Source organism: Bemisia tabaci, chromosome 10 (genome assembly GCF_918797505.1).
Source record: "Bemisia tabaci chromosome 10, PGI_BMITA_v3".
Taxonomy (NCBI): Eukaryota; Metazoa; Arthropoda; class Insecta; order Hemiptera; family Aleyrodidae; genus Bemisia; species Bemisia tabaci.
In genome coordinates this window covers 3,901,764-3,922,884 of record NC_092802.1, presented here as the reverse complement: position 1 = coordinate 3,922,884, position 21,121 = coordinate 3,901,764, and the positions used below count along the sequence as shown (strand labels likewise).

At 41.2% G+C, this 21,121-nt stretch overlaps 1 protein-coding gene across 4 annotated transcripts in view; it reads left to right on the top strand.

Moving 5' to 3' along the window:
• LOC109038050 (uncharacterized) overlaps positions 1-21,121 on the top strand; it is a 434,551-nt gene that overhangs the window by 11,156 nt on the left and 402,274 nt on the right. Inside the window, exons 2-3 of one of the 4 annotated variants that reach the window (XM_072305517.1) lie at positions 11,154-11,186; positions 15,344-15,376. The gene's annotated coding sequence lies outside the window, so the exon portion shown is untranslated. Of the gene's footprint in view, positions 1-10,646; positions 11,187-15,343; positions 15,377-19,106; positions 20,652-21,121 lie in introns of those variants that run through there. The other 3 variants (XM_072305516.1, XM_072305518.1, XM_072305515.1) reach the window with 3 other exon arrangements.

The following is a 21,121-nucleotide window of genomic DNA, read 5'->3' as shown; positions in this document are numbered from 1 at the left end:
GGACGAAAAAAATGTCCGAAAAGCTTAAAAATATTCAACGACTTCACCAAAAGAAAAGCTGAAAGCGGATTTCCATGAATTTTAAGAAGAACAAAGCAATGCTGATGATTGATGCTGTCGAAGCAGACCGTTGAAATGGACCAAAAATTACGAAGAAAATAATCGTATTTTTATCTTTAACCACGAAGCAAGTTGCGATCATATAATATGTCGATCGCGCCTCAACGATAATCTGAAGACACGCTGATGTCGCTGATCCCAAATATCTTTTTGATTGAGCACCCTGATGTGCCCAAAAAAGGTGACTGAATCGTCTCATGAAATGAAGGGCGGCAGGACTTCAACGAAGATACTCTGAAGTGTTAGCTGCCGCATGATCTCTAAGAAGGAAAATTCACGTGGCGTTTGGGTGTCGCAGAACGCCAGAGTGCGTTGTGGCAGATGCACCTTCATGTATTCTGATCTACAGTTGGAATTTGACCGAATTTTCTCCCTGTATCAAGAGGAACTCTTTCGACAGTTTCAATCCGTGAGGCCGGATCATGGAGATCGCAAGAAATTGATAAGCCGGTGGATATGTGTATGCTGTTTGGATACCTGGATAAAGTAGCCGCAAACATTATTTCGAGATTCTGCCTTAGCAATTGATGGATCTTTGCCCTCAAGGATGCTGTGTTTGAAGTATGCATTCCATGTTGCAGGCGCCCCAAACGGTCCTTGCTGCTTTTACTGCATCGGTATTTCTTGCGAAAGTTCGAAATCACGGCATCAGCGTTTTTAAACAGTTTTGATGTTTTGGAGACTGGTCCCAGTTCTAATCTCCTGAATGATCCTGCTTCCATCAAATCGCTGATCGTGCACTTCCCGCAGCTCTCAAGTCTGGAGGCAACACCTCAGTCAGCTATTAGCTCCGATACTATGGTGCATTATGTTTATTGATTCTAAGACGCGGAGATTTCCTGCTTGGCGCCTGATAAATTAGAGCCTGTATCAAGATCTGTGTTTCAGAATTGCAAGGATTGTGTTTTTTCCTCGGTCACCGCAATAAGAACAAAATCTGTCGCAAAACATTTTTGAACACAATTGGATCGCGTCCTTGCGTCCTTTGAAAACTGACTTTTTTTTAAACCATTTCTTTGAAAATTCTACAAATCTCACTACGAAGAACTCAGAGCCCATGCACGGCCTTTGCCGTCTTTTTAAACATGTGCTTTAGCAGCGCCTGGTGATCTACGATACTCAACCCAACATTGCACAATGCACGGAAATCAAGGTGGAATTCCCTCTGTCTCTGGGAACTAACTTCAGCTCGCTGACTTCAGTAAAAAATGTCATTGCCTCTGCAATTCAACAGCTCAGAGAAAACGTCCCAAGCGTCCACCAAAATTCGTCGACGACCTTCGGCATATTATTCGTCATTCAAGATGAGCTAGCCACGCCGGTGTTTACTGGCGTGGACCACATGCCATCATGGAATAAATGCGCGTTTCATACCCGCTGTAGTGCTACCAACCCGATGAGCATGTCGAATAATCTGGTGGTACTGAAACTTAATACATACATATCAAGCCGCTAACTCAGCGCACTAGAGCGCTCTGCGACTCCAAATCGCCATCGGAATCGATCCTCCCACAAATCATCGGGCAGATTACACCGTCTGATCTCCCCCTCCACTCCCTCCCGCCAACCTTTTACTGGACGTCCACGCCGCCTTCTTCCAGAACTTCCTGAAACGCCTTCTTCCTGAAACTTAATCAATGCGCAAATAGAATCTGCGATAGGAGTGCAGAGCTTTTGTAGCCCGAAAAAAGTGATCTTTTTTGCCAGAAGAAGCTTTACTCAATTATGCCAGCCATTCAAAACCATGACAGTGACTTTTCTGAAACAGATGCCAAAGATGGATCGAGAAAAACACCCGAGTTGTACACTGAAGATGGGAAAAAGGAACGAGGATGACCACTTACGTACAGAAGATTTGTATGCTTAGGGATGTGGATGAAACGCCGTAGGTAGAACCCGGAAGTCGAATCGGAAGAGACTTTTTTGAAAAAACAATGTTAAAAGCTTCCGTATCGTTCATTCGCGTAAAAGTCATTCGCAAATGCCGTATCGGCCTCGTGTTACTTTTGAGCTTATGAAGGATGCGTAAGTTTATTTTTGGTTTATTACTATTGTATTTAATTGTGTGCTTATCGTGCACTAAGTTGAAAAAATTACATAAAAGAATTTTCTTTGATGTAATTTTTTCAACTTTGTGAACAATATGAAGAGAAAGAAGGAAAAATGAAAAAAAATGAAAGGAAAAAAAAAAAAAAAACTAGAAAGTAAAATTAATAAAAAAAACAAATAGAAAGAAATCAGGAAGAAAAATTAAAAAAAAAAAAAAAAAAAAAAAAAAAAAAACTAGAAAGTAAAATTAATAAAAAACAAATAGAAAGAAATCAGAAAGAAAAATGAAAAAAAAAAAAAAAAAAAAAAAAAAAAAAACTTAAACAAAAATTAATAAAAAAAAACAAATACCTAGGTAGAAAGAAATCAGAAAGAAAAATGAAAAAAAAAAAAACAGAAAGAAAAATGAAAACAAATAAAAAAAATTAGAAAGAAAAATGAAAAAAAAAAAATTAGAAAAAAATAATGAGTATTAATTGAACACTTTTAGACTACGAAAGAAGATCGCCTGACGTCAGTTTAGCATTCTAAGTAAACCTAAAAATCAAGATGTCAGATCTTCTCTCGCAGTCTAAAAGTGCGTAAACTTATTTTGCGTAGACTCTGCTGTATGTAATCTTGTTGTCTACTGATTTTTGTAATTGTTATTTTTCATGAATATCAGTGGCGTGGCGTGCTTTGCGATATATCGTCCGATCTGCCATTTGAACTAATGGAAAAGGATCGATATAAGTGGTGTTTGCAGCGAACACATTAATAATCGATCAGAGGGATCGATATAAAAGGTGTTCGCAGCGAACACCTTAATAATCGATTCTTTACCATAGTTTCAAATGAGAAAATATCGATGATCGATCATTCACGCCTCGCCACTGATGTATATATCGACGGTGAAACTCCCGAACCACATAACTTATCTGCGATGTATAAAATCTTCGCTCTCATTTTATTTTTTTAAAGGAAAACTATCAACATTATTCATTTAAATTTTTACAGAATTTTCTACTTTTAGAGAGGGAAAATCACGGAATTTTTTATTAAATTGACGTTAAGTAGTTATCTGTTCTCCTTTTAAAAAATAAAGTATGACAGGGAAGTCAGCGATGTCGCAAACCGAGTTTTGTGGTTTGGTTCGCAGTTTCACCTTCGACATAAACTAATGGTCACTGTTGAGAGATCCGTTGTCACCAAAGTTGCTGACTCATCGAATCATACTCCTTTCTTTCCGTACGCACACGCTGTATTTTTATAATATGAGGTTTTTCTATCAATATAGGAAAATTCGGACTCCGCAAAATATTTTTCCTTCAGAGAGGTCCTTGATGTTTCAGTGATGTTCCTTGTGCGCTTTCTGATTGAATAATGACATCTTGAAAACGACGATAATTGTCGTGTTTTAAAATGTGTAATACGGGGCGTTTTAAAGTAAAGTATCCGCCTTTAATATCTTTTAAACGAAATAAATTACCGAAAAATGCTTATTCAAGGTGGATAATTTCTTTTGAAACACCCTTAATGTAAGCTCAGATTTTACTCTCACTGCCGGGCCGAAATCGCCGCACTGTGTGCGGGTAGAGACGAAACAGGCAGTGTGAGTAAATAGGCATGCACGTTCTCGAATTTTGAAATATGTAATACAGGGTGTTTCAAAAGAAACTATCCACTTTGAAAATCTTTTAAACGAATTCGCATATCAATAAACGCCGAATTTTTTTTTTTATTTCAATTTTTATTGGGGTGACCTTTTTTCCAAAAATTTCCATTATTGTGCCCATTGAGGGCGTTTTGACGAAGATTTTCAATATTTGAAATTGTTCAAACGATATTCAAGGTGGATACTTTCTTTTGAAGCACCCTTTATATAAGCTCAGATATTACTCTCACTGTCGGGCCGAAATCGCCGCACTGTGTGCGGGCAGAGACGAAACCGGCAGTGTGAGTAAATAGGCATGCACGTTCTCGAATTTTGAAATATGTAATACAGGGTGTTTCAAAAGAAAGTATCCACTTTGAAAATCTTTTAAACGAATTCGCATATCAATAAACGCCGAATTTTTTTTTTTTTTTTTTTTTTCAATCTTTATTGGGGTGACCTTTTTTCCAAAAATTTCCATTATTGTGCCCATTGAGGGCGGTTTGACGATTTTCAATATTTGAAATTGTCCAAAGGACATTCAAGGTGGATACTTTCTTTGAAGCACCCTTTATATAAGCTCAGATATTACTCTCACTGTCTGGCCGAAATCGCCGCACTGTGTGCGGGCAGAGACGAAACAGGCAGTGAGAGTAATTAGGTAAGTAAATGTCATTAGGACATAAACCATCAGAAGAATTAGATTAGACTAGGGTTTTCCTTTCAAAGGCTTGCAACCTCTCTGAGGATTTCAGACTTTTGAAACTATCATTTTACGCGCAAAACAAGGGAATTCAAACAAAATTAAATGAAAGCCTGAGCCTTCATCAAATAACATGGAATAATTTAATCGACATGTGTGAAAACAACTTTTTCCAACCTTTTTTAGTTTTTAAAAAACCGCAACAAAACTGTACAAGGCTTATTATCTCATCTGAATTAGAGAGTGTCTAAAAGCTCACCTCCATACCTCAAAGTGTCTTTGCAATTTAAAATCTTATAATATGTGAAAAATTAGACATTATCAGTGTTTTTAATAGCCGATTCAACTTATGTCTCTCAATAGCCGATTCAACTTATGTCTGTCCAATCGAGCATCTTAGAATTACTCGCTGCATCCATCAATAATATATTAGAACATCTATGAAGCTTTTTCCCGTTTCCATTTACATCCCACTGTGATCGGAAACTGTATGTTTCTCATTGCTCACGAATTTATTATGGCTCACTGTGTCAAATTTTTTTGTCGCGTTTGGATCCTGGGAGATATCGGAGTTCTTCAGTCGTATAGCATCCATCTCTGTGTAACCTATCAACATGGTATTTCGAGAACAAAAAATACATTGAAGGTTCTTGCTTTCTTCAATGCTAGGAAGTTAGAGATCTTGATTCTGGATTTCAAAAATAAAAAATTGCATTTAAGAGGTGGCCCTCTATCGCCTTGACCTTTGTGTATGATTCCCAAACTTATTTTTTTTTCCAGTAAAAGTGCTTTTTCCGAATCAAGTCCTTTTTTTCTTGGAACTTTTCTTCAAACAATTTTAGTTGTCGTGCAGCTCCATCTCTAAACAGTATTATCAGGGTAGGAGGTGTTTCTTGATTTTGGAACCAGGCGAATTTCTCATCAAAAAACACGAGTAGTCTTATTGTGGAATAACCCTCATCATTCAGTTGTCAAGTTTGCAATTGCGTGGTATTTTTAGACTTTTCTTCCACTTTAGCGGGTTTGGTGATTGGTTCTGATCATGAAGAGGTGTCGCTTTTTTAATTCATTTTAGTTGGTGTAGGACGTCTGGTTGTGCGTGATGTATTTTGTAACGTTGTGACGAGCAATTTTTCGCTTGAAACTAAACATTTTTGCACGTATCCCCTCCCCCCTCTCTTTTCGTGTCCTCATAAATTGTGTCTTCTATCACTTTTGTCACCAGTCATAGACCAGTTACCAAAGTAGTGGGGAAAATCAGCTTCTTTGCGGTTTTGTAGATGAGTCGTTTTAATTTCGAGCTCTCCTGTAGTACTTTTTATTTTACACCCGGCGGAGTAATCAGAAATATTTCATGGGAAAGGGGCGATTACACACTTCTCAGGAAGGTCGGAGAGGGCCAAAAACTTCTGGTTACCCGTCCCCCCTGGCTGTGCCACTGTTTACATTAGAAGTCGTTCAAAAAGTTCAAGGAGCTGATCTCTCGCTTAATTTTTCGGTTTCCCTGTATTTTTATCAGTTCTCTTCACAAACCATACATATCCTCCTATTCTATATTATTAAAGTAGTTCCATAGAATCTCTCTTAAAAAATGGGACTATTGCTTCATGAGCTAGGTGGATAAATTAATCATTTAAGCTCAATGTTATTTTTTTGTGCCTTCTCGTAAGAAAACAATGCAAACAGAAGTAAAAACATACATATTTTTGACTGATTTCTCCTCTTTCCTTCCTTGCGTACTTTGAGTAAGCAATGGGAGCAAGCGTGATTCCCATAAGAACTATGAATTAAATGATAATCAGAAAGTAAGTAAGTAAGTAAGTAAGTAAATAAATAAGTAACTCAGCAGTAAGTTAGAATGTATAAACGTAATTAATTAACTGGTAAGGAAATAAGTAAGTAAGTAAGTAAGTAAGTAAGTAAGCAAGCAAGTAAGGAAGTTTAATAAAAAACAGTAAAAATCATAATGTACTTCGGTATACAAGCAACAGCTTTTAAAGTCCGCTTAAAGTCCGTTAAAATTTTCCAGTCCTTCCTAATTCTCACGCGATTATCGAGAAAATTTTGCAACCCGTTGAAGAGAAAAAAAAAACCTCGAAGGGGTACGCTCATTAAGGTGATTCGATGGACGCCATATTTTGTGTCAGAACGACATGCGATATATCGCATCAATTGGTTCCAGTTTTTCAGCTACTCGTCATTTTTCTCCAATTTTGAGAGCGCAATTCTGTTGTCAGGAGACTAAAGCACTCACTTACCAATTTTAACAAAGAAATTGGTAAGTGAGTGCTTTAGTCTCCTGACAACAGAATCGCGATCTCAAAATTGGAGAAAAATGACGAGTAGCTAAAAAAAATGGAACCAATTGATGCGATATATCGCATGCCGTTCTGACACAAAATGCGGCGTCCATCGAATCACCTTAAAGGGGGCAAGAGGTGCGAGCCGATTGCACACGTCGCAAATGGGAGCTTAGACGATGAGCATTGACCTCATCCATCGGAGGTCAATCCTCATCATCTCGGCTCCCATTTGCGACGTGTGTAATCGGCTCAACACTGGTAAAAAAAAAAAAAACCTCTTGGTTCAAGAGTGCAGTTCCTTGTCGCCGGATTTAAGAGTCTTGAACTCTTGTTTCAAGCGGATTTTGCATTGATTCAATTCAAAATCCGCTTGAAACAAGAGTGTAGACTCTTAAATCCGGCGACAAGAAACTGCATTCTCGAACCGAGAGGGTTTTTTTTTTTACCAGTGAAGAGCTCGTGTCGCTCTCACAGTGTGGGCTCGGATGCCTCCATCCGTTTGACAGGGTCCACGTCCCGTGGGTCGACGTGGAGCTTCCGCTTGCGGAAGCTCCGGTGCGTGGACCCATGGGACATGGACCTTGTCGGATGGAAGCATCTACGCCCATGCTGTGAGAGCGACACGAGCTCTTCACTGGTAAAAAAACCCTCTCGGTTCAAGAATGCAGTTTCTTGTCGCCGGATTTAAGAGTCTTGAACTCTTGTTTCAAGCGGATTTTGCATTGATTCAATTCAAAATCCGCTTGAAACAAGAGTGTAGACTCTTAAATCCGGCGACAAGAAACTGCATTCTCGAACCGAGAGGGTTTTTTTTACCAGTGAAGAGCTCGTGTCGCTCTCACAGTGTGGGCGCCGATGCTACCATCCAACAAGGTCCATGTCCCATGGACCTTGTCGGAGGAAGCATCCACGCCCATGCTGTGAGTGCGACACGGGCTCGTCAAGAGGTCTTGGAAGTTCCGTTTTCGGCTACGACTTGCATTCACAGCCGTGGCGCCCGGCGGCGGCAGAACCGCAGCAGTTCAGGTAAAAGTGCCCCCGCGACGGTCCGTCCGACGATCGGGCTGACGACCCGCCGAACGGTCGACCTGGAGACCGTTTCGGCGTTCGGTCGTGGCCCGAGCGCCGGACTTCGGATCCGTGTGGGGAGCACTAGAAGGAGGGATCCGCAGACACCCCCCGGCCAGAGGCCTTGCCCGTGGATGGCGATTGGTGCCCGGAGATCCGTCGGGTCAGTGACCTTGAATTGCCTCCGTATGCCATGGTGAAAGGAGTGATCGTGAGTGCTCTGAGTATATGTGTGCGTTCGGGATGATCGCGTTGTCATCGAACGTGGGTGCGTGCCCATGTTCGATGATAACGCGGTTGCTCTGACTGTACGCGTTCGGAACACTCGTTATCGCAGCTTTTGCCACGGCATGGTTACCTGCCGCGGTAACGACGAGTTCACGTCTGCGGCACAAGTCGGCGGGTAAGTGGTACCATCCAGCTATTTCTGTGTCTTGTAACTGCCGTTTTGGCAGTGATGAGACGTGGAAAGCGTTAGGTGGTGCCTTTTTACTGCCTTCTTTGGTTTCAGGCGCAAACTTGTTATGTACCGTGGCTGGTGGGTTGGAGGGGATTGGGGGGTGGGTTAGCAGGGATAGGATAGGGATCGGGGGGGGGGGGGCGAGTTAGGAGGGATAGGGTTGGGATCGGGGGCGGGTTGAAGAGGGAAAAGGTTGGGATGAGGGGCTAGGAGGGATAAGGTTGGGATGGGGGGGGGGGGCTAGGAGGAACTGGGCTGGGATCGGGGGCGGGTTAGGAGGGATACGGTTGGGATGGGGGGGGGCTAGGAGGAACAAGGCTGGGATCGAGGGACAGGTTAGGAGGGATAAGGCTGGGATCGGGGACGGGTTAGGAGGGATAAGGTTAAGATCGGGGGCGGATTGAAGAGGGATAAGGTTGGGATGAGGGGCTAGGAGGGATAAGGTTGGGATAGGGGGGCTAGGAGAAACAGGGCTGGGATCGGGGGACAGGTTAGGAGGGATAAGTTTTTGATCGGGGGCGGGTTAGGGGGGATAGGGTTGGGATCGGAATGGTTTATGATTCACGAGGGATAGAGGATAGATGGTTAGAACGTTTTATCTCTATAGGTTAGAACGTTCTCTACCTCGTATTCACGCACTCTTGATCAAGAAAAACTTACGTAAGGTGATTCATCAAGCTCCAGTGACGTGGTCGAACTGGCATCTGATAAATCGCATCGATTCAGTAAAAAATTGCGGCCGATTTGGAATTTTCAGCAAAAGAAAAGGACGATATCCCCTGCGCATACGCTTAAAGAATTATTCTAAACCCAAAAATCGACTAATTTCTGAGAAATGAAAGCAGAATTGTGTTGGGGAAAAAACCTTGCATTCGATACAGAAATCGATAGCTGAATCGAATGCGAGGTTTTTTCCTAACACTATTCTGCTTTCATTTCTCTGAAATTATCCACTTTTTGGGTTTAGAATGATTCTTTAAGCTTATGTACAGGGGCTATCGTCCTTTTTTTTGCTAAAAATTCCAAATCTGCCGAGATTTCTGACTTAATCGATGCGATATATCGCATGCCAGTTCAACCACGTCACTTGAGCTTGACGAATCACCTGAATCGTAGAATACACCTCCGACATTCTACAGTCTGACTACATTTTGCAATTATGAAGTGTAGTTTCTAGCTTATTCGTAAAACTACATACGTCTTTTGGGAAACTAATGGTACGTACGTCGTTTTAAAACTATGTCAGAAATTGTAGTTCCAAATTTCAAAATGTAGTCCAATTCTCAGTCTGTATAATTATCTTCACTCTCTCTCCCAGTTTATTCAAATATCTAATGCTCCCTTTTTATTTTCAATCTACATGCCATTTTCTTACCTCTTTTGCATGTCTCCTTAATTCACCAATACATCCAAAATACCCCTCACGATTCCAAGTTGTTCGACTTAAATCGTGAGTACCTCATAAAATCCCGTGCTGTCCTGTATCATTTTGTCCTTTCCCCTATTTTAAGAACGCGTCCATAATTAATTACTTTTAATCTGTGCAGTCTATATGTATGATCATCATCGAATTTTAGCTATCGCCTTGACACTACACCACGCACGCAACTTGCTCTACTCTGTACGTCCTTGCCCGAGCTTCGCCAGGTTGATGCGTCATCGTTTCCATCGTCACCATTCATTCTACTCATCAAAATTGCCTTCTTTTCACGAAATCCCTTGTAAATTATCAAATACTTGCGAGGATCTCCGGCCGCCAAGTCTACCATCGCCAACATCATGCCTTTCAGAAGATCACCACAGATGAGGCGGACAGTATGCGGGGCACGAAGTTCTCTCTTTTGCACTAGGAAAGTGAAATCTTCGTGTTGTTCAAAATGCTCCTCAAGCAGAAGGAGTGGAAGCAGAGGGAATATTTGGAGCTGCAGGAGAAGATGCGGTAGCATAATAAGTAGCATGCAAAGGACAGACCGTGTAGAAGGGATAGAGGAAACAAGGAAGGCAGGACAAGAAGGAGAAAACCAGCAGAAGAAAGTGGATTGGAAGAAACAGCTCAAGCAAGAGTGAAGAAAAAGTTCTTCCTATTAGGTACGAGAACAGTCAGGAGATCAGGATCAAGTGCAGTAACATTGACAGCAGCAGTAGCAAAGGAAGAAGTAATATCAGGCAGCAGCAGTTAAAGCAGCAACAGGAGTAGCAGCACAGCAGCAGTAGCAGTAGCACTATCAGCAGCAGTAGCAGCATCAGCAGCAGTAGCAGCAGTAGCAGCAGCAGTAGCAGCATCAGCAGCAGTAGCAGCATCAGCATCAGAAGCAGCCTCAGCAGCAGTAGCAGCGGCAAAAGCAGCATCAGTAGCAGCAGCATTAGCATCAGTAGTGGTAGACTCAAGTCAAGAAGCTCGCTTATCAAGAATTCAAGATATTCCTTCAATTAGACTCTATTTTACAATAAGGAACTACAATTTCTGGTTCATACATAAATACGCCCATCTGCCTAGGGCAACTAATGTCACGTAAGTTGTTTTTAAAATGAGCCGGAAATTGTAGTTTCCAGTTTCAAAATTTACTCCAATCATCGTTGTACCTAATCATTAATTTATTTTCATGGCTTTTTTTCTCTACTGTTTTCGTTTCATGATATAACATGTAAACACCTTATTTGGGCAGAATTTAAATCAGTTAAGCACGTGTGCCTAGTTCTGATTCATTTCCTGGTGAATCTGTAATTTTTTAAAATACCTAGTATCAAGTGAACTTTTCGCGGCTAATTTTTTAGTGCAAAGTTCGGTTCCAGTGATAATGTTGTGAGTGCTTTCAGCTTGGCGTCGGGCGATTGGATACCTCTCTTTAGGTACGTACCGAATAGTTTTTCCATTATTCTCTTTCAATTGAATGCACGTTTTGTCCGTCTGCAGCTGACAGTCGCCGGACCCTTTTTCTTAAAATCTGTCTTAAATTGATATACTGGAATAAAAACACATTATATCTAGAGTCCAGACTCTTAAAAACATCGACAAGAAATAGTACTCTTGATTCAATCAGAATCAAGGTTAAATCAAGAACCAGGCCTCTTAATTTAAGTGGATTTCGTTTTGATTCAAGCAAAAATCCGATTGAATCAAGAGTATTTTTTCTTGTCAATGTTTCCCGAGTCTGGACTCTATTCGGACTCCCGTGTAGGCTTGTGGTATCACGCGAAATTGAAGGAAAATCATAGCTTTTCACTAATGTCAAAAAACGGACGCTTGTGAATACTCAACCAAAATCTCTTCCTAAATCGCGTTGATGTTGCCGCCCTGTCGAGCTAAGCGACACATAATTGGTTATTATTTAAAATAAGTAGATTTTCCCCGAGCTATTAGCGTAACTATCGCGTAAACTCATAATTTTTAGGTAAAATTGTCGACATAATCGCTTAGATGCCGCTATACCGAGATTAGGTGACCATCATTTCTTCGGAATCAAGGTAATCGATGGAGAAATGGCGTCCTCTTCTCGATATTGAAATGACTTTACCGTAACTTCCCACTTTTTAGGAAGTGGAACCCAAGTGAGCAACTATTCGAACTCCGGTGCAGGTTTGTGGTATCACGCGAAATTGAAGGAAAATCATAGCTTTTCACCAATGTCAACAACCGGACGTTTATGAATACATGAGTAATACCGCTGTATGTAAGCATGTTGCTGCCAGCCGGATTGAAGGCGCGCCACACTCCAGCAATAACTCGGGTCCCGTCCCGTGCGATCTCCCTGGCTGGCGCGCCGCTAAAATCGCCTCAAAGGGAGGACTGCACGTCATTATCCTTGACTCTCTGTCCCGTTTTTACCACAATTTGAGTGAAAGTGTATCCCTGAATTGTAACGATTCAGAATCTCGGATTGGAATATTCAATTCATTTTTTTTTAAAATGAGGTATGAAACGAGCGAAAATATTGCGTCAAAATTTCCGGCGACTGAAGAAAATCCGGAAATTCTTTAGAAAAACTGTATTTGCCTTTCGTGACAAGAATGATTAAAAATGAGACATTAGTTGAGGTCTGTAACGTTGCAATCGGAGCTAAATACGCTTCCTTACGCGTGTAGGAAAGGATATTTGAACTCATTCACGGCAGGCGCAGTGATACAACTATTCGACCACGGGTGTAAGCATGTTGCTGCCAGCCGGATTGAAGGCGCGCCACACTCCAGCAATTACTCGGGTCCCGTCCCGTGCGATCTCCCTGGCTGGCGCGCCGCTAAAATCGCCGCAAAGGGAGGACTGCACGTCATTATCCTTGACTCTCTGTCCCGTTTTTACCACAATTTGAGTGAAAGTGTATCCCTGAATTGTAGCGATTCAGAATCTCGACTTGGGTTTATAAAATTCATTTTTTTTTAAAAATGAGGTAGGAAACGAGCGAAATTATTCCGTCAAAATTTCCGGCGACTGAAGAAAATCCGCGGAAATTGTTTAGAAAAACTGTATTTGCCTTTCGTGATAGGAATGATCAAAAATGAGACATTAGTTGAGGTCTGTAACGTTGCATTCGGAGCTAAATACGCTTCCTTACGCGTGTAGGAAAGGATATTTGAACTCATTCACGGCAGGCGCAGTGATACAACTATTCGACCACGGGTGTAAGCATGTTGCTGCCAGCCGGATTGAAGGCGCGCCACACTCCAGCAATAACTCGGGTCCCGTCCCGTGCGATCTCCCTGGCTGGCGCGCCGCTAAAATCGCCGCAAAGTTCGGACTGCACGTCATTATACTGAACCCTCTTTCCCGTTTTTACCACAAGTTGAGTGAAAGTGTATCCCTGAATTGTAGCGATTCAGAATCTCGGATTGGGTTTATAAATTCATTTTTTTTTAAAATGAGGTATGAAACGAGCGAAAATATTCCGTCAAAATTTCCGGCGACTGAAGAAAATCCGCGGAAATTGTTTAGAAAAACTGTATTTGCCTTTCGTGACAAGAATGATTAAAAATGAGACATTAGTTGAGGTCTGTAACGTTGCAGTCGGAGCTAAATACGCTTCCTTACGCGTGTAGGAAAGGATATTTGAACTCATTCACGGCAGGCGCAGTGATACAACTATTCGACCACGGGTGTAAGCATGTTGCTGCCAGCCGGATTGAAGGCGCGCAACACTCCAGCAATTACTCGGGTCCCGTCCCGTGCGATCTCCCTGGCTGGCGCGCCGCTAAAATCGCCGCAAAGGGAGGACTGCACGTCATTATCCTTGACTCTCTGTCCCGTTTTTACCACAATTTGAGTGAAAGTGTATCCCTGAATTGTAACGATTCAGAATCTCGGATTGGGTTTATAAAATTCATTTTTTTTAAAATGAGGTAGGAAACGAGCGAAAATATACCGTCAAAATTTCCAGCGACTGAAGAAAATCCGCGGAAATTGTTTAGATAACTTGTATTTGCCTTTCGTGAAAAGAGTTATTAAAAATGAGACATTATTTGAGGTCTGCAACGTTGCAATCGGAGCTAAATACGCTTCCTTACGCGTGTAGGAAAGGATATTTGAACTCATTCACGGCAGGCGCAGTGATACAACTATTCGACCACGGGTGTAAGCATGTTGCTGCCAGCCGGATTGAAGGCGCGCCACACTCCAGCAATTACTCGGGTCCCGTCCCGTGCGATCTCCCTGGCTGGCGCGCCGCTAAAATCGCCGCAAAGGGAGGACTGCACGTCATTATCCTTGACTCTCTGTCCCGTTTTTACCACAATTTGAGTGAAAGTGTATCCCTGAAATGTAACGATTCAGAATCTCGGATTGGGTTTATTAAATTCATTTTTTTAAAATGAGGTATGAAACGAGCGAAAATATTGCGTCAAAATTTCCGGCGACTGAAGAAAATCGCGGAAATTCTTTAGAAAAACTGTATTTGCCTTTCGTAACAAGAATGATTAACAATAAGACATTATTTGAGGTCTGCAACGTTGCAGTCGGAGCTAAATACGCTTCCTTACGCGTGTAGGAAAGGATATTTGAACTCATTCACGGCAGGCGCAGTGATACAACTATTCGACCACGGGTGTAAGCATGTTGCTGCCAGCCGGATTGAAGGCGCGCGACACTCCAGCAATTACTCCGGTCCCGTCCCGTGCGATCTCCCTGGCTGGCGCGCCGCTAAAATCGCCGCAAAGGGAGGACTGCCCGTGAATTGTGGATACCGAGATTAGGAGACCATCATTTCTTCGGAATCAAGGTAATCGATGGAGAAATGGCGTCCTCTTCTCGATATTGAAATGACTTTACCGTAACTTCCCACTTTTTAGGATGTACAACCCAAGTGAGCAACTATTCGATCTCCGGTGCAGGTTTTGGTATCACGCGAAATTGAAGGAAAATCATAGCTTTTCACCATGTCCAAAAACGGACGCCTGTGAATACTCCACTGAAATTGCTTCGAAAACCGCGTGTTTTGATCGATCAAGTAAAATTCCTTCGATTATTTAATCCGTAGAGGGAATGAAAAATTTACGTTGTTGCCGCGTAAGTATCCCATAATTTGTAATTTTTTTTTTGTTTATTTTTTTTTGTTGAAAAAATAGATTATATTTCAGGATATCGGTTCGGTTATCGTGTAATTTCTCAATTTTTTTGTAAAATCGCTTGAATAATCGCTTAAATGACACGAAACCGAGATGAGGAGATCATCGTTTTTTTAGAATCAACGGATTCAACGGAGAAATGGCGTCCTTTTCCACATACTGACATTTATTCACCGTAAAATCCCTTTTTTTGCAAGTGGAACCCAAGTGAGCAACTATTCGAACTCCTGTGTAGGCTTGTGGTATCACGCGAAATTGAAGGAAAATCATAGCTTTTCACCAATGTCAAAAAACGGACGCCTGTGAATACTCCACTGAAATTGCTTCGAAAATCGCGTGTTATGAGCGATAAAGTAAAATTCCTTCGATTATTTAATCTGTAGAGGGAATGAAAAATTTACGTTTTTGCCGCGTAAGTGTCCCATAATTTGTAATTTTTTTTTTTTTTTTTTCAGCTTGGCGTCGGGCGATTGGATAACCCTCTTTAGGTACGTACCGAATAGTTTTTCCATTATTCTCTTTCCATTGAATGCACGTTTTGTCCGTCTGCAGCTGACAGTCGCCGGACCCTTTTTTTAAAAATCTTTCTCAAATTGATATACTGGAAAAAAAAACCACATTGGATCTAAATCGCGTTGATGTTGCCGCCCTGTCGAGCTAAGCGGCACATAATTGGTTATTAATTAAAATAAGTAGATTTTTCCCGAGCTATTGGCGTAACTATCGCGTAAACTTATAATTTTTATGTAAAATTGTCGACTTTATCGCTTAGATGCCGCGATACCGAGATTAGGAGACCATCATTTCTTCGGAATCAAGGTAATCGATGGAGAAATGGCGTCCTCTTCTCGATATTGAAATGACTTTACCGTAACTTCCCACTTTTGAACCCAAGTGAGCAACTATTCGAACTCCGGTGCAGGTTTGTGGTATCACGCGAAATTGAAGGAAAATGATAGCTTTTCATCAATGTCAAGAGACGGACCCTTATAAATACTCAGCCAAAATCTCTTCAAAAATCGCGAGTTTTCTGCCTAATGTTGAAAATCGTTTGATTTTATTACCTGAAGAGAGAATGACAAATTTACGTAGTTGTAGCGCTGTCGAGGTTAACAACGCACGTTTTGTTATTACTCTTGAATAAGTATAGGTTTTTCCCGCGACATCTCTGCGAATATCGCATAAATTCCCTTAGATTCCGCGATACCGAGATGAGAGATCATCTTTCGTTGGAATCGATATTGGGATGACTTTACCGTATCTTCCCTCTTTTTAGGAAGTGGAACCTAAGTGAGCAACTATTCGAACTCCGGTGCAGGTTTGTGGTATCACGCGAAATTGAAGGAAAATCATAGCTTTTCTCCAATATCAAGAGACGGACCCTTATGTATACTCAGCCAAAGTCTCTTCAAAAATCGAGTGTTTTCTGCTCCATGTATGGTGAAAATCGTTTGAACATTTGTTAAGCCTTTACAGCCAATGGAAAATTTGCGTTGTTGCCGCGCTGTCGAAATAAACGACGCATAATTTGTCATGATTCCAAAAAATTGCTTTTTCCTAGGAAATCGGTGCGGTTATCTCGTAAATTCTTAATTTTTATGTGAAATCTCTAGAATAATCGCTTATATACCGCGATGCCGAGATGAGAAGATCTTTCATTTTTAGGAATCGACGTATTCGATGGAGAAATGGCGTCCTTTTCCCGATACTGAGATGAATTTACCCCGACTCCCCACTTTGTAGCATGTGGAACCCAAGTGAGCAACTATTCGAACTCTGGAGTAGGTTTGTGGTATCATGCAAAATTGAAGGAAAATCATAACTCTTAGCCCATATCGTGAATCGGACGCTTATGAATAGTAAGCTTTAATGTCCTCAAAAATCGCGTGTTTTCCGTGATGACTTGAAAACTGTTTGATTTTTTAAACCTGAAAAGCCAATGAAAAATGTACTTTGTTGCCGCACTGACGAGGTAATTGACGCATACTTTGTTATTTTTTTTAAAAATAGCTCTTCCTAGGGATAATGGTGAGATCAACATATCATTTTTGATGTTTTATCTAAAATATCTAATATATCCGTGATGAGATGAAAATCGTTTGATCTTTTTTATAACTAAAGAGCAGCCCAAAAATTGTGCGATGTCGTCGCGCTTTTGAGGTATATCACCAGATGAAAAGTGCCTTCAATTACGCGTGATACCACAAACCTACTCCGGAGTTCGAATAGTTGCTCACTTGGGTTCGAGCAACTACTCGATCCCCGAAGTAGGTTTATGGTATCAATCGAAATTGAGGACATTCATAGCTTTCCACCTATAGCAAGGAACGGACGTTCATGAATCTTGAATAATATCTCCAAAAATTTCGTGTTTTCCGCGATGAGGTGAAATTCGTTCGATCTCCTTTTTACTTAAAGAGCAGCTCAAAAATTTTGCAATGTCGCCGCGCTTTTGAGGTATCTCACCGGATGAAAAGTTCCTTCAATTACGCGTGATTCCACAAACCTTCTCCGGAGTTCGAATAGTCGCTCACTTGGGTTCGAGCAACTACTCGATCCCCGAAGTAGGTTTGTGGTATCCATCGAAATTGAGGATATTCATAGCTTTCCACCTATAGCAAGGAATGGACGTTAATGAATCTTGAATAATATCTCTAAAAATTGCGTGTTTTCCGCGATGAGATGAAACTCGTTTGATCTTTTTTATAACTAGAGAGCAGCTCAAAAATTTTGCGATGTCGCCGCGCTTTTGAGGTATCTCACCTGATGAAAAGTGCCTTCAATTTCGCGTGATACCACAAACCTACTCCGGAGTTCGAATAGTTGCTCACTTGGGTTCCACTTGCTACAAAGAGGAAGGATATGGTAAATTCGTCTCAATATCGTGGAGAGGACGCCATTTCTAGAAAGATTACGTTGAATCTTACGAAATTAATATCAATGTAGAAGAGGAGATTTTGGAGCACCGCGCACCGCAGCGGAGGTATGCATTTTTGTAGTTTTAGCTGTTTTGCAAGTTTTGCATCCTGGTTTTTGGAATAAGGTATACTATTACTCTGATGCTACAATATAGAACGAATGTTTCATACCTCCTTTTCCCGCCAACTTAGGCAAACAATATATAATTCCGAGTTTTTTTATCTTGGGTAGTTTTGTGTTTAAATACCGATCATGTTTAAATATTATGTGTGCTTACAGCAATGTCAATTTTTGCGCACTGGCGGCTTCATTGGTCTTGCCATCCTGCTAATAAGACGAACTTAGCTGTTAAAATTGCACCATTGATTTCATCCCGCTCACATTAGACAAATTCTGCATCAAACTCGATTTCGAAAATTTGTAACTTACCACTCTCTTCGCTATGTATGCTGCCGTGCTGTGGAAAAACGCCGCATGAGCCCTCTAACGTTGCCAAATTTCCTCGGATAAAAAAGCAATTCTCAAAGCAACTTGTGAACATTTTACTTCAATATTTCAGACAATATGTCTTGCACTTTAATTTAAGTTATCTGAACATTTTATGGATATATTTACAGAACTTTCCTTATGAATGATAATTTTCTAAGAGTAAATTTTGCAACATCCAAATGTTGATATTACGCTCTTCCTTAGCACACCAGTATACTGCCGTACTAAGGAAGAACGCCGTATGATCATTCTGCTGTGTCTGCAACTTCCTCCAGACTCAATATTTATTTTTGAGGAAAACTATGCATATTTTTCCTTGAAATTTCCATCAGATGGTTCAGGTCAAATCATGAAGGAAGTTGCCCGGAAAAAACTGAGAAAAAATATTCAGAATTTTTCTTGTAGACTCGTTTTTTATCGAAGGAAATATGGCATCGTTTGATGGCTCATACGGCGTTTACTCCGTTTGACCCTTTGTCAGTTGCCAAATTTCCTTCGATTAAATACGAATTTTCAGGAATTCTCGAGAACATTCTCCATTCAATTTTTTCGACAATTTTCTTTGTAATGAGATCCAAATTATCCGAAAATTTCAGGAGAAATGTACAGAGCTCTCCTTAAAAATACCTGTTTTATACACGGGAATTCGGCAACTATTGAATGTTTATACGGCGTTTTTCCATAGCACGGCAATACAGGTTTAATGTGTTACAACTTGAGCGCAGCGGCAATCGCGGCGCGTGATTCTTCTCCAGCTTCCTCGCCGCGCCGCGGTATCGCTAGTGTCGCGCCAACTCAAAACAAAACATTCCCTCTTCCCGCTTCTCCAGTTGAAAATGTGGTTCCCTACGTGATGGTTGCGTCGCTGCGTGCAGCATCCAGTGAACGTGTTTATTTTTACCGGTTCGGCTAACTCTCGCCGGGATTTCTAATTTGTTTTTGTATTCATTACGCTGTGTAGTAAAATCCCTCGGATTTCTTTTGGCGGTGAACGTTTTGTGTCTCAAGTGATTTTATACCTTCGATAGCTCTCGGTGGCTCAAGCACAGCGGACTCGAAACCGTATCACATGCTCCTTACTGTAAATATTAGTGATTTTTACTCTTCTCTGCGAGTGTCAGTTTTCACCAGTTTTTGTCTGAAACTTTCTTAGTCCTCCTCTCGGACTCGAGTAATTTCAACCGCGCCAAATCTTTCAGCTCTCGAAATTCAGTCCGGTCATGTGAGTTTGCTACCGTAAACATCCGGGATTTATACAGTTGTTTTGAAGTGCTGAAGTCGGCTTTCGTCTGTAAATTTCGTAAAGATTACTCCGATATTGCTTACTAAATTCCACGAGGATATTCCTCCTCTAGTTCGTGTTTTTTGTTTATTACCTCCGAAAAACCCAAGGGTAGAATCTTCCATTTCGCCGTTGGTTTATCAGCGTCAAAGACTTGATCGCACGGTACTGATCTGATTTTCGCTCTAACGTAGTTCGTTTTTTGTGATTTGAAGTTCGAAGTTGAACCTTTACGAGGATTTGCGTTAGTTTCACGATAGAAGTGTTCGTTTGGTTTTCCCTTAGAAAGTTTGAAGAGAGCCTTTCGCCGGTGATTTCCAAACCTTAAAATTTCATTTCCCATCCAAACGCCTGGATCGAAAAAAGTTTTCCAATCAGAAGCTAAAAGTTGAACCTTGGTGCGATTGCTAATTTGGTTTATCTGTGTGATCTAATAACCCCGAGTTTCCGTTTATTGTAAATAAAAACTGGTTATATTTTCCCATCGAAGGGCAATTTTGTCAACATTGAGCACGGGTTCTCGTTAGGAACGTCACCTGAGAAGCTTTCGCTGTCGGTTTTTTAACCCGAAAATTTTATTTCCCATCGAATTTGGCTTGCGGAAGGATAAAAGATTCCATTTTCTACGATCAGAAGTTCGCTCCCTAGGATTCTCCGTGTGATCTAATAACCCGCCAGTTTCTGTTTATAAACAAACTGGTTGTATTTTCCTGTCAAAGGGACTTCTGTTTAAGAGTTGTCTAACTTTGAGTGCGGATTTCCGTTAGGGACGTTGCCGTTCGCGAATTGATCTTGGCGCGTGTTTCTGTTGTGGCCGGAGCTCGCTAACCTACTTTTGGCGGAGTGCAGAATACGCTCGGCTGCGGTCATCGGCTCCGCGCGCGGTTGTAGTGCGCCGGCGGAGCGAAAGTCGTCCGATTCCGGTCGGTCAATCGAACGATACCCGTGGGATCCGCTCGGGACACTGTGTTTGTGTGTTTCGTTGTGTTGCCCGCTCGTCGCGGTATGCGAGCGGTAGTGTATCGCTCCACCAGGATTTAACTCTAAGGACGAAGGATTGACGACTGGAGAAGGTAAACGCTCTTCTGATAAATAGCGTGCATTTTTTTGCAGTAATTTACAGTGACATTGCCTCAACTTTGTTCATTTTACCTAAAAAAAATGAAAATTTCGAATGGGATATCATTTAGAATATTCATCATCGCGTTCGACATTCCGTCAGATCGCTCTAAATATCGGGATGTTGAAACTTCGGGTGCACTGGAAAAAAAAAGAAAAAAAAAGAACACATTGGATCTAGAGTCCAGACTCTTGAAAACATCCCAAGTAGCATTTTGCAACGAAAAAATTACAATTTAAATGAAATAAAATTTCCAGATGATTTCAACTTTCTTGCAAGAAAATTGCAATTATTTTACAACATCTGACCCCCTCATTGTAAAAAAGTTGCAATTTTTTTTTTTTTGCAAAGAAATTTCAATATTGACGACCTTTAAATTTCAACCCCTAAATTTTCCGGGGAAATTATAATAATTCGAACCCA